The 14,793-nt window shown below is 52.7% G+C and overlaps 1 protein-coding gene across 2 annotated transcripts in view; it reads left to right on the top strand.

The window, feature by feature from the left end:
* The first annotated feature begins 1,069 nt into the window (after positions 1–1,069).
* Positions 1,070–14,793, top strand: part of GSN (gelsolin) — a 53,865-nt gene continuing 40,141 nt past the window's right edge. For both annotated transcript variants that reach the window (XM_047830888.1, XM_047830887.1), the window contains exons 1-2: positions 1,070–1,215; positions 11,551–11,645. The gene's annotated coding sequence lies outside the window, so the exon portion shown is untranslated. The remainder of the gene's footprint in view (positions 1,216–11,550; positions 11,646–14,793) is intronic.

Genomic DNA, 14,793 nt, shown 5'->3' with positions numbered 1-14,793 from the left:
CCCCTAGGCTGGCAGTGGACATCTTGAGTCGTCTGGTCCGGTTTCCTGGTGTGGGAGTCCTCCCACTTGGAGGCACAGGGCAACTCAGGCAAGAGGCCTGAGAACCCACGTTCGCAGCGGGCCTGTTGGAAGGGAAGGCCGCCCTGTGCCCTGTGCCATCACACACGCCTGTCTCTCAAATCCACGTGAGAAGCTGCTGAGGTGAAGAAAACATTAACATTTGTTCAAAAGTGACCTCGCACTCATCTTTTTGACGATGAGGATGTTCTCGATCACGGAAAAGAACGTCTGCCCTCACACTGATAAGAACGACCATTTGTGGAGAAGCCACAGTACCTGCCCTTGTGCTCAGTCTTTCTTTCCCTGCGTCTTCCCAACAGCCCCACGAGGAGGCAATCATTATATCCATTTCACAAGGGACGAAGTGACACTTCAATAATGTTGCTGTCACTTGCCCAAAGTTACGGGCCTGCTGAGTGTCGGCAGTTCCAAACAAGGCCTTATGATTCCAAAGGCCCTCAAGATTCTTTTTGAAGGTTCTGTTTGAAGGACAGGGATGCACTTGGCATTTCTTGTTCTTTCATTCTGAATGAAGTTGGGAAACGTTCTCCTTTCTTTCAGTGGGTCTAGCAGCTGCTTGCACATCTCCCTTCTTTTGCTGGTGGCCCATCTCAGGCTCTCCTGCAGGGGGCTTTGCCTCCTGAAGTCGGCACTCCCAGAAGCTGAAATCTGCCTGGTTGATCCCAGCTGAGCAAGGCGCACCGCCCATCCCAGCCTCTTTGGCCCCAGCCCAGCCCAGGAGCTACTACTCTGGGTCTCTTCCCCCCGCCCCCGACGCCCCCCAACCTCCTGGAGATCTCCCCGCGGTGCCCCGAAACTCCATTTATTCCCGGGAAGGCGGGGTGCGGTTGTCTTCCTCGCGCGGATGTAGCGAGGGGGTTTGGCAAAGTAGTGCAGACCGCCCGGGACGAACGCAAGTCTGCAGCCGGAGTCGCCGTCCGCCCAGCTGCCTGCGTGGGGGGGCCGGCGCTCCTCCCCCACTCCCACCCCCCCACCCCCCACCCCGCCCCGGCCCCGCCGCCCCGCCCCGAGGGCGGCTCCCGCCCGCGCCCTGCCCACCGCGTCCGAACGGGCTCACAGCCCCCGCTCCACCGCCCGGAACCAGCTGAGCACAGCTGGACCCTGCAGCCGTCGTCGCCAGCGCCTCCGCAGCAGGTAAGGGAGGGGGGCGGCCACGGCCCCGGCCCCGGACGTCTTGGGGATCCCGGGCATCTGGGTCCTTCTCGCTCCCCTCTAGGTCGGAGCTCGTCCCGGCAGCGGGGCATCGCTGGAGAAGGGCTTCCTCCCTCACCCTGCTGGTCTCCCAGGGAACCAAGAAGGGTTGGTTGGATTAGGGGGGCTAGGGCCGGGGAGGAGGGGGGCCGGGCCTCCACCTACAGGCCCCGCTGTGCTGCAAGCACCTGAGCTAACCTTGACCCCGCCCCCGCGGGTGAGGGACCTGGGCTCGGGGTCACCCCGGCGCTCGGGCACTCGGTGTATCCGACCCGGGCTTGCAGGTGGCCGCGCGTCTGCGGTTTGGGCGGTGGCTCCGCCGGAGACTGTGCTCGGCGGAACCTCGACTCCAAGGTAATAATGCCTTCGCCTGCTCTCCCCGGGCGACGAGGAGCCCTCCGCCTCCTTCCTCTTTTTGGGCCCAGGTCTGTTAGAAACTTCTTCCTTGTACTCGCCGTCTGAAATCTGCTTGCAGTTGTTAACCTGACGGTGCCTTGTCCTCCTCGGCCCTGCAATGTACGCTGGTTTCTCTGACTCACACGGAAAACTTCGTTCAGAGTTGAAGACAGTGATTGGAGTCTCCCTTTCTCCCTGGGTCCCCATTTCTTCTGGGGGCTGATCACCACCCAGAATCTGGTCACAGCAGTGTCCCCCTGGCCCAGTGCAGGCCGGCTGCTCTGGGCGGTTGTCAAGGGCAAGTTTTTGGAAGGCACGGGGGAGACTTTGGGTGGGGAGGGGCCATTGGTTTCCTTTGTGGCCCTCGATGTGCCCAGGCATACACTCTTTATCCCACCTTTATACCTTCCACAGAGCAGAGAGGGCATCTTTAAAACAGCCAGAACTCCAAAGAGCCAAAGGCATTCAAGGGCTGTTCTGGGGGTGACTCCGGCTTTGTGGAAGTGGGGGCCCTGGGGAGGAGCCTGTGGTTTTGCTTGGCTCCTGGAGACTTTTCACACACTTAATCCTGTAGGTCCTGTTCTCCCAGGACCACATTTCTGACCAGGGCACCGGGACCTCTTGCTGCACCCCTTTGCAGTGACCATAGCTTGCTGGAGTGTCACCTCAACCCCATTCCACAGCTGAGACAACCGCAGGGCCCAGAAAGTTTGTGATGGGGTCACAGTCACACGGTGACAAAAGGGCAGGGCTAGGACCCAGTTCCAGTTGGCCTTTAAGCTGAGTCCTTTCTAGCTGGTGGAGCTTTTCACTCTTTCTTGAGTGTTCCATTCATTAAGACATCCTCTCCCCTCCCCATCCCTACACTTGGGGGTGCTGGTTGGTGTTTCTAGGGGATGTTAAGGGGAAGAGGCTTGGGCCTCTGAGAGAAGGAAGGGTGGGATGGGGGGACAGGCAGCATCCAACTCCCTTGAAATTCCACTTTCCTTTCTGAGGCCTTGCTATTTATAAATGCCAGGAAAATTGTAAACAGCCGGGGAGCTTGGGTTGGCACCCGGGGGCAGTTACACAGCAGCAAAGAAGGTTTCCGTGTGAATCAGGGAAGGGAACTTTACTCCAGAATTTTCCATAGTTTTTTTTTTTTTTATTACGAACTAACACGAACCTAGGAAAGCAGGCAGCTCCCGGGAGCTGGGGGGGGGGGAGGAGGGGGGGTTCGCCTCTCATGGCATTTCCTTCCTGCCCTCCTTCCTCAATTCAACACTTTTCTGGGCCTGTGTCCTATACCTTGCCCTGTGAAGGCCCAAGACCCTCGAGGAGGACAAAGCTCTCTGTCCTCAAGATACTTCTCATCCATAGTGGTTGACACAATCATGTGATACCGAGAGTTATTTCAGTCCATAAAGGGGCGACCAAGAATGTTTAGGCGACCCAGGCCTCAGAAATCAGTAACAGGTTCCCAGGAGTTAAAGGAGTCGAGGGAAAAGACATTCTAAGAAACAGGAATAGCTTGTGCAAAGGTACTGAGGTTTCTTGAGCCATCCATGGCTAGAATAGCAGTGAAGGAAGGGTGCAGCTGTGGGGGTTGAGACTGTAAATAAAGATTGTAAACTAAGGGTTTGGACTTTATCCTGAAGACAATGAGGAGCTGAGAAAGGTTTTCGACCACAGCAATTGATAAAAACTCTCACTGATCTGGTCGTTGATGTAGGGGATGCACTGGAAGGGGCAAACTGGACGCAGGGGGAGCCTGAAGAGGCTGTTGCATGGTCCAGGGTAAAGACAGTGCAGGTCTGAACCAGAGCAGTGGCCACCATGACAGATCAGAGTTGCAGATTCTGGAAACCCAGCTGAAGGTCTTGGAACCCTCTCTAAATTTCATCTGAAAGCTGATAGCTACCGGATGAGGCTGCTAAATTATTATTTATTTTTTTGCAGTGTTGTTTCTCTTCTATTTTATTATTTTTAAAGCAGAAAAAAATAGCACTGAAGATTCAAACATAGAGAAGAGTATAGTGTAAGCTTCATCCCTCCAGCCCCCGTTCTTTCCCCAGAGGCAGCCACACGTGCACTTTGCCAAGCTATTATGAGCAAGAGCTGTTGACCGGACGCCTTTATACTTCTCAGCCATCCGGTGCACTAGGTCACTTCTCCCTACTCCTGTGTGTAGTTTGGGTCTTTCTTGAGAAGTTGCCAGGTAGGTCCCTGAGATGATGTCTGCATGATCTGTATTCCTTTGCTGAGGCACTGATCTCTGGTTTTCTTCAAGCAGACTTTACAGTCTGTAACTACAGCCTCTGAGTGTGTATATTTGCTTATTAGAAACCGAGAGAAGTCAGAAGCATTGACTTGGGAGTGGAGCTGCAGCCTTGGTTCTTCGGAGTGACCTGTGGCAACGCCTGGCTCTTTGGACCTCAGTTTCCTCATCTGTAAAATGGGGGGGGGGGGCGCAGGTGGCGTTGGTTGGCATGATAATAATAATACACATTTTAGTGTACCAGCCGCTGGAACATTAATTACTTCCTTGATTCCTCGCAACTGTTCCTCTTAGGTACTACTGTTTCCCCCTTTTACAGATGAGGTACCCGAGCCTAAAAAGTGTGTCTCGAGTTTCGTTGTTAAAGATAATGGGAGCCAGGGTTCTGGAGTTGTGACTACAGAGCTCTTAATCCCTGCACTCATTGTTATCCTGAAGTTTCCTTGTAGTCCTGACATTATGAGCACTGCTGGGGGCTTCGCTGTGGCTGTGACAAGGGATCTGGGTCAGTGCACACAGCTTGGGGCGCTCAGCCCTGCAGCAGAGAGGCCTGAAGAACCTCCCGGTACTGTTTGGAAATTCATTCTTTTCTGTACTATCAACAGGACTCCAGAGCATAGGTCAGTCTCCCTTCCGTTTCAGGGAATCAAGGCTCTGAGAGAACACAAGATCACTTGTCCTAGGTCACTCCGTGAGTTGGGGTCCCAGCCAGGGCCATCTCCCCTTTGGCAGAAGCAAGCAGGGAAAAGCAGATCCCAGGAATTATGCATTTTGGCGGGGAGGGAAAGGGAGAGACCAGCGTTTAGGCAGCTGGGGTATGTTAAACAAAAATACCTCCTCCCTTTCAACTCAGTGAGCTTGTGTCATATTTCAGCCTGATGTGGTTTGTGAATTTGTAGACCACAGGCAGGCTGGGTTCCTGCTGCTCTCTGGCTTCCCCTTCCCTGTCCCCTTCCCCCACTCATGCTCCCCTACCATAGGCCTGCTCTCCCCTGTCCTGCCCGGGACCACATCAACAATTTGAGGGCAGGGCAGAGAAAATCAGCAGGCGTGGTGAGCGAGGCTGGGCAGCAGAAGGCCCGGACTTGGGTCCTGGTTTTGTCACTGGCAAAGTACTGAGCGACTCGTGCCCCCGTGTCCACCTTGTGCTAGAGGGGTGGGCAGGATAACATCAAGCTTTCCTGGCTCTGATGGGCTCTGAGTCAGAAGGCTTTGTGCTCAGTGCACAAACGTGCACCTCCAAGTGAGCCCATAGCTTATTATGTTTAACCTACTCCAGTGCTAGCTGGGGATCCAGCTGTTCATGAATTTGGTCTTCGCGGACTGAATTGGTTGCCCCATATTGCAGATAAGGAAGTTGAGGCCTAAGATTCATTTAAGTATCTTATTCCCTGTTCTACAAGCAATAAGAATCATGGCCACCATATGGAGCATGCTTGCTGTGTTCACTGTCTTGTTTAATCTTTTAACAGCCCTATTGCGGAGGAGATACTGACTCCATTTCACAGATGTGGAAACTGAGGCTCAGCCTAGAGAGACGAAATGATTTACCTTCTTTTCCTTGAGCCTCACAATAGCCCTGGGGTTGTCATGATGGGCTCCACTTTGTAGATAAGGAAAGTGAAGTGTGGAGACGTGAGCTCCCAGGGGCCACGTGGCCATCTAGCCTCCTTCCCGGCCTCCCCATCCTCCTCCCTCCTGTCCTGCCTCAGAGAGACCCTCTACACCTCTTTCACCCAATGCTCAGATTAAGGGATAACAGCATCCCAGACGCTGGCTCTTCCGCAGGGGGCTCCAGAAATGGTTTCAGTCATAGATTCTCTCCGGGAACTTCGCTGAACTCCTCACGGGCCACGCCAGTGGGGGTGGATTTATTTATTCTGCTAAATTCACTTAAGCAAATAGTGCTATTACTTTCCCGCCTCTACAAGGATAACATCTGGGTCTGGCTTATTTACCAGGCATGGGAGAGACGGTATATGTGAGCCTTCCGGGTGGGGTCCGACCCTTACTGTAAGCGCCACGGCGAGGCTGGGCCCTCAGTGGACACAGTAAACACTAGTTAACTTTTTGGGAGTGGCGAAGTGGGATGGGCGGTATACCCATAGGAAACGGGGTGTTTCTTCCAAGGACTTCCCCTCCCTTCTTTTTCTAATTATAATGAATACTTATGATAGGAAATTTAGAAAATAAAATTAAAAAAAAGAACTGCCCATAATTCTGCCAATGTGAGATAATCACTGCTAACATTTGGGGGCATTTCCTTCCCGATATTTTCAGCACTTTTTTTTTTTTACCCCTACATAATGGTGGTCATACCACATTTATAATTTTTCTATTCTGACTTCTTTTATTTTCTTCAGCATTGCGACAGACATATTTTCTCATGTTATTAAGGACTGTAAATTTAATTTGTAAAAGAGTTTGAGGAGTAGTCTCTACCTCAGTAGAGAAATGCGTGTTTATTTAAAATCTGTTATTCCAATAGTCTGGGGGATTGAAGAAATGAAATAATGTATTTTATTTGCAAAAAAAAAAATTTAATTATTATTATTTTTTTTAATGTTTATTTATTTATTTTGAGAGAGAGAGAGAGAGATGGTGTGTGTGTGCAAGCAGGGGAGGGGCAGAGAGAGAGGGAAAGAGAGAGAGAATCCCAAGCAGGCTCCGCACTGTCAGCCCAGAGTGGGGCTTGTTTTCACCAATGGTGACATCATGACCTGAGCCGAAGTCAAGAGTCAGACCCTTAACCGACTGAGCCACCCATGCACCCCAGAGACAGAAATTGATTGTCGTAAAGCACACAGCGAAAATGAGTTCAGTTGTTAAACCCAATGCCTGGGAAGATTAAACAACCTGACCATGGCCAGACCCCTAGTTTTCCTTGGCAGTGTCTTCTTGGGAAAGTCATTTCCCTCTCTGACTGGTCTCCCCCCAGTGGAAATGGAGAATGGCACCTTCTCCGGTTCTCCTGGTTCTACTTTTCTGCCAGTTGAAGGTTTGATTTCATGACCCAATGGCAGGTCTTGGTCTGTCGATTGTGCTTCCCAAATAGGGTGCTTTTTGAGCTCCCTGGTGCAGAGGGTAGGTCAGAGACTTAATCCTCTGACATGAAGAGAGATGTCTTAAAACCCTTTCTTTCGGGGCGCTGAGGTGGCTCAGTCGGTTAAGCGGCCGACTTCAGCTCAGGTCATGATCTCGCGGTCTGTGAGTTCGAGCCCCGCGTCGGGCTCTGTGCTGACAGCTCAGAGCCTGGAGCCTGTTTTGGATTCTGTGTCTCCCTCTCTCTGACCCTTCCCCATTCATGCTCTGTTTCTCTCTGTCTCAAAAATAAATAAACGTTAAAAAAAAAAAAAAATAAACCCTTTCTTTCCTCAAGGAAAAGGTTGTATTAACAATAATGTATGTGGACATGAAAGATGTTCTAGCAGATCTCAAGCTTATTGTGAACACGAATCACCTGGGATTTTGTGAAAATGCAGATTCTGGTTCGTTAGGTCTGGGGTGGGGCCTGAGGCTCTGCGTTTCTCGTAGGATCCCAGGTAGCGCAGAAGTTGCTACAGAGTTAACACTTTGCGGAGTAAGATTCTAAATCCCGTATTAAGAGCCCAGACTAGAGCCTAGATCTTTGAGATTCTTCCTACCCATAGTATTTGCCTCCCTCTTCTGTTCCCAACGTGGAGCCAGACGGTTTAGTCCACAGCTATGAGTTTCTAGAATCTGAACAGTCCTTGACATATTTTGCTGCCTAATTGCAGAGCGAGGTAGGGGCCTTCTTTAGGAAAGAGCGACTCAGCAGGAAACCATCTGAACCAGGAGAAACACAGCTGAAGGACCTAGCATTTGTCTTAAACATTTCCAGCAGAAGTTTTTATACTTAAGATTATAGACATTCTTCTCTTCGTGTCTGTAGGCTGCAAACCACAGCCTCTGGGAGGCCCCAGCCTGTTTTTGTATGCCTCTGAGCTAAGAATGGTTTTTACATTGTAAAAGTTTGTTAAAAAAAAAAAAAAAGACACCCTGAAAACCCAAACAAAACAAAATAAAACTCAAACCTAAAACCAAACAAGGAAGAATATGCAACAGACAAGGTATGTGGCCTGCAAAACGGAACATATTTACTAACATATTTACAGTAAAAATTTGCTAACCCCTGATCTAGAGTAACCAAAGCTTTATATATATATATTTTTTTTTTGTATGCATGAGGCCAAGCCTTAATGCTTGAAATTTAACAAGACCAAGATGCCTGGAGGCAGCCTGACTTTGTGGGAACTGCACAGACATCTTGTGTGACCCTCAGCCCATGGTTTCACCTCTCTGAGCTTGTATCCTTCCTTCACAAAATAGGAACCATGATACCTGCCTGGCCGAGTATCATGGGGATGAGACATGAATGTATGTAAAGAGTCTGATACTTGGTAGGTGCACGGAAAATAACTGTTGTCATTGGGGTGGCCATTTGAACCCTTCTGGGATTACTAGACAGATATCATGTTTCTCCCACCAAATCTGAAACAGTCCTCCCAATATGCCGGGAGCAGTCTTTTAGGAGAAAAACACCTCTGGCTTCAGCTCCCCCCTGCCCCCCCCAAACCCCACCCCCAGGGCCAAAAGCTCCTCTTTAGCCACCTTAGACAAATGGGCTTCTGGTGACTTACAATTTCACTAATAGTGAACTGTCTACACGAAGGTCAGCCTTTCCTGGGGTGGGCAGTTCTAACCTTCTGTGCCTTCTCCCTCTCTGAGATATAATCGAGCACAGGCGCCCCCAGGGCCCCAGGCTGGGATGGTGAGTGCTGGAAAGAAACATCTCTCTTTATGGCTCCCTCTGGAGCATGTGGGCGGTGGACTAGAGTCAGTGGTTTGTGGACCTTGTTTTTAAGTTGCTGCAGCCTTAAGGTCCAGAATGGAAAATAGTCTAACTTGGAGCTCGCTGGAGTTAATTCTAAACCCAGCCAAATTTGCAACCCTGGGGCTCCCAGTGTCCCCAGCCTGGGAAAGAGTGTAATGCTCTTTTTGCCCATAGATGGCAGCACCTGTACTCTCAGCATCTGTGAACGTGTGCATGTGCATGAGTATATGTCTACGCACGTGTGCACACATGTGTATATGCACAGAGCTTCTTCCTTCGGTGACTCTTGAGCTATGGTGGCCTCGGCCTTAGGCTAGGTACTCGGATCCATGGGAGCAGATCTTAGTCTAACGGGGAAGGCTGACTTGGAAAGGGACCGTAAGTAATACAGTGTGACAAGGAAGAGTAGAGGCCTGTGGGAGCTCCAAGAAGCTCACCCTCACGGGGGAGGGGAGGTTACAGCAGACTTCCTGGAGGAAAGCTGGGCTTGATCATGAGCGGAAGGAGAAGTGACGAACAGGGATGGAAGAGGGTTCTAGAACAGAGGAGACTCTGTGTGAAGATTACAAGAGGACTCGGGGCAGAGTGCGGCTTTGCCTGGCTGGAGCTTGGAGGGGTGTGGGTGGAAGACAGGAACTAAAGAGGCTGAAGCTCAGGGGACTGACAGCGACAGATCATGAAGGGCGTTGAAAAGTTCGCTGAGGATCTTGGACTTGATCTGGGCGGGGGCGGGGGGCTCTAAGAGAACCATGGAAGAGTCTGAGCAGAGGAGTGGCGTGGTCTGGGCTTGCACCATAGGGGAGAGAGGAGGTGGGGGGACCAGTCGGGAAGCAAGCACTGTAGTCACCCAGATGAGAGAGTGGTCGTGGCGCCTGGGCCAGGATGTTGGCGGTGGGGGTGGGGACAAGACGATGCATCTGAGTAGAGCCTGCAGGACAGGGCCGGGCGAGGTGGTGTGGGAGGCATGAGTGCCAGAGCAGGGGAGGTTGAGGAGGGTGCTGCCCTGGGGTCTGGCCTGGCCCAGCATGTGGATGGTGGATGGTGGTGCTATTGCTGAGATGGGGAGCACCAGGGGGAGGAGCAAGTTACATTCAGGAACAAACGTAGCGCCACCAGTGAGGGTGAGGGTGTGATCTGGAGGTGTGTAGAAGAAAAGGGGGCGCGGATTTCGAAGGCTTATCCTCACACAGAATGAACAGGAAGTGAGAGGTCAGTAGTCATTTGCAGGAACACAGCCCAACCCACCTCTGCTTTGATCGCTCCATGTGGATGGAACCAGGCACCTTCAGGTGGAACTCTCTGAGGAAGGCCACAGAGGTGGCACTGTGGGGCCCCGAGAAGCACCCAGCCTCTTTTTCGGATGCCCTGCCTTGCTTATGTCTGCCGCTCACAATGCAGAAATACACCAGGAATGCCTGGGCCGTTGGCCGTCAGCTGAGAACAGGGCTCATTTGTGTCTTAATCCCTGGAGCCTGTAGGGCGCCCCACTGCATTTGGGATCTTGGACTCTGTCCTTGGCTTGGAGCAGCTGGTTTGGGCAGAGAAATTTTCCAGGGCAGGCAGGAGCCAGGTTGCTTAGCTGCCCCCCTGAATGTAGATGCCTGGGGCTCTGGGGCGTTGGGGAAGGGTGAAGATCCAGTTTGTCCCTGAAAGGCGGGGGCCCAAAGGGCTGGGCTGCACCATCCACTGTGGGGCCAATCTTGGCTGGTCCTTTGTTCAGTCTTCTAGCACATATACTCACTGCTTTTGCTGTTTGCCAGCTCATGTGCGGGGCTTCAAAGGCCAAGCTGTCTGGCAGGGCTCACAGCCTGGTAGGAGAGAAAGACCTATTGCCAGATAATGATAATAATGGTCTTACAATAGTAGACCACGTAAACAGCTTGGGTTCCCAAGTTGCACAAGTACAGAATGAGAAAAATATAATTTCTAAAAAAAGGCTCAGGGATTTAATTAAGTATCAGAGTAAACCTATGTACCGTACAAAACCCTTGACGTATTCTATCTCATTTAATCCTTATGATAGCCTATGGAATAAGTTCTGACCTAATCCTTCTTTTTACAGAGAAGAAATCTGAGACTCAGGGTGAAGTAACCTGATCAAGTTACACAGTTAGTTAAATGAGGGGTCATTTTGTCTAACTCCAGAATCCTGAACCACAGCTCTGACATTGACCCTAAGCAGAATTCAGACATGCCCTGGGGTTTGCCTACATGCAGATGGCATTTTAGGTTGGATGAACAGAGGCATGATATCTGGAATGATGGAGGTGAGAGTCTGCTTGCCCTGCCCTGGAGAGAGCTTGCCTGAATGTCAAATTCTGGGTCTTGTGCTGGCAGTAGGCACAAGGTTCATTTGGAGCTGACTGGGGAAGGTGAGGAGAGAGGAAAAGCTGGAGGAAAGGGGGCATGCAACTTGTATAAGACCTGGGGGGCCCAAGATCACTGTCTTTGTCTCTAAGGAGCCATTGGGAAACAGGGTGACAGACCTCTTCTGGGTAATCCGAGCAGATAGAGCTCGGACCAGCAGGTCAAAGCCATAGGGAGAGAGACTTTAGCTCATTCTAACAACAGTTCTTTCAACCAGCCAAACTCTTCAACAGATGGTCTTATGGCCTTGGCAGGAAGTGAGTTCCCCGTTGCTTGAGCTGTGCAAGCAGGGGCTGTGTGATTGTGGGTGGGGGGTTCTGGGGATGAGTAGAAGTATCAGATGTGGCTTTGACCAGATGACCTGGAGCACCTGACCTTGAGATTCTTGGCCCCTTGTTTACAGGTCGTGCTGATAACCCCCCTTGTACATCAGTGCTTCTGCCGTGGTCCCAGCACCTCTGCCGGGAGCAGCCGTCTTCCCCCTCACAGCCCTGCAAGGTAGGTACAGCAGTGCAGACACCCCTGACTCCTCCTAAGCCCAGCTCTGGCTGCCCAGGGGAGTCTGGAGGGGACAGTGGAAGCAGCCGCTGCTCGCCGCAGTGGATTCAAAGGGAGTCCCTGAGGTTTCTCTGGTAAAGCTCGGAGCACATTTCTGCCCATTGCCTCATTTGCTCCTCACCGGCGAGGGCGGGATCCTGTGGGGAAGAGACAAGGAAGGGCTGGGCTGGGCGCCGGGGTGCCTGGGCCCTATCCCGGCTGTGCTACTTCTCACAGTGTGGCTGGAGGAAAGTCGCTTTCCCTCTCAGGGCCTCTGTCAGCTCTTCCGTGAGAGGGTAGATTCCCTGGAGGTACAGGAATTCTCCCAGGAGGCTTTGGAGAGGTGAGAACATGCGGGGGCGTGGCTGCCAAGCCTCCAGCTTGTTGACCGTAAGAGGCGGACGCAAGCTGTGTGAGTCACAGGGCAGGCGGATGAGTCATCCCCACCTGGGACAGCTGGCAGGGTGGGGCCCACCTGACTATCAGATTCACTGACCCCCCCCTTCCCCCCCCCCCCCCCCCCCCCCCCGCCCCAGGAGGCTGCCATGCAGAGTTTTGGGCTGGAAGCAACAGACCCACTTCATGACCCAGCTTGGGCCTCCATTTCTCCCCCCATAAAATGGGTGTATTGGTCTCCCACCCACCCACCTAACAAGGTTGTCATGAGGACTGTAGAAGCTTATAGATACTAACGAGCTTTGTGAACTGTGAAATGGGAAGGATCACGGCTAGGGGGAAAGCCCAGCTTCCAATGCGGCAGCAGAGGTGAATTTCCAATAGCAACCGTCTGGAGAGCCTGGAAAACACCCCTCCAGCTCATGACATCACCCTTGGTGGCCAAAAGGAGAAGGGGCTGAATGACTCCAGGGTTTACTCATCTGCTGTGACCCAGCTGGCTTTGTGGGGGAGGGGGGGCAGGGACAGTCGTCACTGCTGTTCCTCTTTCCCAGAGCTTAGATACAACTGCCTTTTGATGGTCTCCTGGATGCTTTGTCCACGAAGCCTGGGATTGCTAGAAGGCCCACTAGGCCCAGAGATGGGACTTGGCTCACTTCAGCTGCACGTTAAGGGTTCTGCAGACGAAGGGCCAGCCCTGAGGCTGCCCAGAAAGGAGGGATCTGGGGCCTGTCTTGGTTCTGATGCTTCTGCTTTTGAAACTGAGGCCTGACAGCTCCCAAAACTGAATTGCCCCAAGTGATCTGTCACCAAAAAGAGTGTTAGGCCATGCCAGTGCCTTTGGCAACAGTGACAGAGGGACCTGTCTCCTGCTCTCCCCACTTCTGCAGACCGTGCAGGGCCAGAACGGCTCAGGCCCAGCTGCGTACCTGTTAACTAAAAGCTTTGCTAGCCTGCCCCCTTCACTGCTGTCCCCTGGCAGTGTGCCCCCGCCTCATGCCCCCCTCCGCTGAACTCTGGTTCAGCCAGGGTGGCCCCAGTGACCCCCTACTTGTCAAAATCTGGTGGCACTTCTTCAGGTCTCCCCGTACCACCTCTCTGGTTACCTTCTTCTGGAAGCACTCCCTGCTTGTTGCTCCTGGGAGGCTGCCCCACTCAGTTTATCTCCCTACTTCTCTGATCTTCTTAGTTGGGGCCCAGTTTTCTGCATCCAGTGTTCACCCGGATTCTAACCACCTTCTGGTCTTGAGTTACGCATATAGGTTCATTTGTTCATTCACTCATTCATTCAACCGTGTGTGCGTCGACAGATGCTTGGCCCGGAACTGGTGGTGGAGAATCAGCAAAGAACAAGATTTTCCCATCCCTCATGGGCCGTACCGTCTTGGGTCTGATAGTCAGCCGGGATACACGTAACAGATCCAGCCTTTCTTCAGCTGAGGAGGAAGTGACAGGGGTTATGAGAGCGCATGGAGTTGGTGGGCGTGGTGGCATTTTGTCCGGACACATGACTGAGGCCTCCCCGAGAAAGCCCAGACCTGGACAGGGGGCCGCAGGTGGCTGCGTGAGCAGGGGAGGGAGCCCCCAGGCAGAGGGACAGCGTTTGCATGTGGAGTCGTTGAGGAACTGGAAGAAAGCCTGGCTGCAGAAGGAACTGGAGGCCAGGCAGCATCTGGGCATGCAGGCCCTCAAGGGCCAGAGTTTGGACTTTATCCTAAACCGCTGGGGCGCCACTGAAAGTTTTAAAGCAGGAGAGAGGACCTGCCCAGATTGCATGATTAGAAGGAGCCCTCGAAAGAGCTGGCTCCAGTTCCCACTCTGATGCGTCCTGAGGGTGTAATTTTTGTCTCTTCCACAGCGTGGTGTCCTGACCCTGTGCCTCAGTCAAGGCTTTGAGGCTTGGTGTTGGTCTGTCCTGGGAAATGTGCCCTTTTCAGCATTCTCTCTGCTCTTTGCAACTTTTCATTTACCCAGCCAACCCTTGCTGAACTTCTGTGCTGCAGAGGGGAGGAGGTGAATCGGACCCCACCCTGCACTTGGAGACCCAGATTTGCGGCGGCTGAGGCCCGGAGTGCACTGGGAGAAATGCCAGGGCCTCCAGGAGCCAGAGAGGGCTTCTCCTACTCTGTGCCAGGCACCGGGCTGAGGGGGCACTTGGACATTCTGGGCAAGGGAGTCGCGTGGGCAACGGCCACCTGGAGCCACTGTGCGTAGGGACTAGTGAGCCGTGTAGCTAAAGCAGGAATGTGGGGCTGAGGTGGGGAGTGGCCGGAGGTGCAGGGTCTCCGTCCCCTGGATGCCAGGGAGACGTGGACAGGTTTTGAGCTGAGGAGTGATTTGAACATTGGGATTTGAGAGCAGGCGAGAGGTGGGGAGGAGGGCAGACGGGAGGGGCAACATCGTAAACTGGTCGGAGAGAATGAGTGTCACTGGGCAAAGCCTTGTCACTCCCACGGTAAAACGCTCTTCCCCTCTTTGTCCCCTGCCTTTGTTGGGTTATGTCCCCGTTGGTCGGCACTCCTGAGCCGCCGGCACCCATCTCACTGCAGCACCGAGTGTGGTTACATCCTGGGCTCCAGAGGCAACGGGTCTGAGCCTGAAACATCACTCTGGCCCCGACTTGCTAGTCACATCTCTTAATCCCTCAGCCTCAGTTTACTCCTCTGTGAGATGGGGAAAGGGGGTTGTTGAGGATTAACCGAGTGGGGAGTAA

This window comes from Prionailurus viverrinus, chromosome D4, assembly GCF_022837055.1.
Source record: "Prionailurus viverrinus isolate Anna chromosome D4, UM_Priviv_1.0, whole genome shotgun sequence".
NCBI lineage: Eukaryota > Metazoa > Chordata > Mammalia > Carnivora > Felidae > Prionailurus > Prionailurus viverrinus.
Note: the sequence above shows the minus strand (reverse complement) of the source record. Positions and strands in the feature narration are given on the sequence as shown.